Raw genomic sequence first — 2,292 nt, 5'->3', positions numbered from 1 at the left:
CCCAAAAAAATTAAGATTTAAATTATGGAAACATAACAATAATAATAACAGAGCATGTAAGACCTTCCAGTACAAACTCTTGGAGATTGAAATCAAGTCAAAATCTAGGGAATTTAATAAATATGAACGTAAAGTTTTGGACTTTGAAACTGAATTGAAACAATCCATTTCGTTTTTGGATTTCAATCATCTAAGATGTTGTACGGAAAGTCGCAATTTAGTTTCTTTGAGGAATGTTCAGAGAACTCATGAAAATAAATTATTTTACTTGGGCTTAAACAAACCTCATGAGTTTCTCGACCCCAACAAAGTTGTTTTTAACCATTCTGATGTCAATTTATCTCATAACTTGAAATGTTTACTAGCCAAAGGCCTGAAATTTGGTATGCCCCCTCTGAAAATTAAGTTCTCTCATTTCTTTTTATCTTTTGAGAAATTACTTCGATCTCTAAATCATCATAAGCCTGCTAATATCTTTCCTGAAACTAGAAATCACGTAAAATCAGTCATAAAAAACCTTGCATTCTCTTTATATTATTCCTACCAAAAGGAAAAAATTGATGAGGGCATAACAGATTCAGACCTTCGGCTTCTAAAGGAATTAGCTGGAAATAGTGACGTCACTATGTCAAAACCTGACAAGGGGCAGGGTATTGTGTTATTGAATAAAGTAGATTATATTAAGAAAATTGTAGATATTCTGAAGGATAAAACTAAGTTTATTAAATTAGACAACAAATGTGAATCTTTGATTATTAAAAATGAAGATAGACTAAATTCCTTACTTAGAAAACTTAAGAAAAAACACATCATTGATGACTCAACGTACTCCTTCCTTTTCACCTCAGGCTCTAGACCTGGAATTTTATATGGACTGCCAAAGATTCACAAAGCTAATGTCCCTTTGAGGCCTATCCTCTCTGCCATTGGAACTATTAATTATAATATATCAAATTTTTTAATTCCTATTCTTAAAAGTCTCACTATTAACAGTTACACCATACAGAATACTTTCACTTTTTTGAATGATTTGATGAAAATTAATAATGCTGATGAATATGTCTTAGCGAGTTTTGACGTCACTAACCTTTTCACTAATGTCCCACTTGATGAAACCTTGTCAATTATTATGGACACTCTTTTTAAAGATAAAATTGAAATCCAAGGACTAGATAAATCAAACTTTAAGAAACTCTTGGACATAGCTACTAAGGACATCTTGTTTTATTTCAATAATAAATTGTACAAACAAATAGAAGGAGTTGCTATGGGTAGCCCTTTATGCCCAACTCTTGCTAACATCTTCATGTGTCATTTTGAAACTATTTGGCTTAATAATTGCCCCGAAAGTTTTAAACCCTGCCATTACTTTAGATATGTTGATGACACATTACTACTTTTCAAATCCAGAGACAGTATCACTAAATTCCTTGATTACTTGAATGCTAAACACCCTAATATAAAATTCACTTTTGATGTAGAGAAAAATGGTTGTCTCCCTTTTTTAGATGTTAATATTTCTCGTGAAAATAATTCTTTCACCTCATCAGTCTACAGAAAACCAACTTATACAGGTCTAACTACTAAATTTGATTCTTACATACCTTTGAAATATAAAAGTAATCTTATTTGCATTTTAGTTTATAGAGCATTCAAGATTTCAAAGAACTTTCTGATCTTCCATGATGAAATTATTCATATTTTAGATATTCTTGGAAAAAATGGGTTCCCCCTTAATTTCATTCATAGCTTTGTAAAAAGAACCTTAAATAAATTAATGGTATAAATAGCCATTCCTCCTACAGTACCCAAAGATGTCATTTATATTAAACTTCCTTACCTTGGTTCTTTTAGTCTTCTATTGTCCACAATAGTTACTCTGCTGTTAAATTGAAGATCATCCATACTTCTTCCTTAACCATTGGCAGTTTATTCAAATTCAAAGACAAAATTCCTAAATCTTTACGTTCTTCGATCGTTTATAGATTCTCTTGTAGTAGCTGTAACGCTACTTATGTGGGAAAGACTTCTCACAATTTGTTTATGCGCATCTAAGAACATAAAGGGTTTTCATTTAGAAACAATAACTTAAGATTATCAAATCCGACTAAATCCTCAATTAGAAGCCATTCTTTAACTAATAGTCATCCATTTATCTATGGCTCTTTTGAAATTTTAGACTCGGCAAATACAGATTATGATTTGAATATACTGGAAAGCCTATGGATTTGGAAATTAAAACCGAACCTTAATGAATATACTTCTTCTACTGATGTTGAAATTTTAAAATAG

The 2,292-nt window shown here is 30.9% G+C and overlaps 1 pseudogene; it reads left to right on the top strand.

Moving 5' to 3' along the window:
* Positions 1-1,129: 1,129 nt before the first annotated feature.
* On the top strand, positions 1,130-2,292 carry LOC147471040 (uncharacterized; annotated as a pseudogene).

This window comes from Penaeus japonicus, unplaced genomic scaffold (genome assembly GCF_977035675.1).
Source record: "Penaeus japonicus unplaced genomic scaffold, GWHDUDI00000001_assembly GWHDUDI00000011, whole genome shotgun sequence".
Classification (NCBI taxonomy): domain Eukaryota; kingdom Metazoa; phylum Arthropoda; class Malacostraca; order Decapoda; family Penaeidae; genus Penaeus; species Penaeus japonicus.
This window is presented reverse-complemented; position numbering and strand designations above follow the sequence as displayed.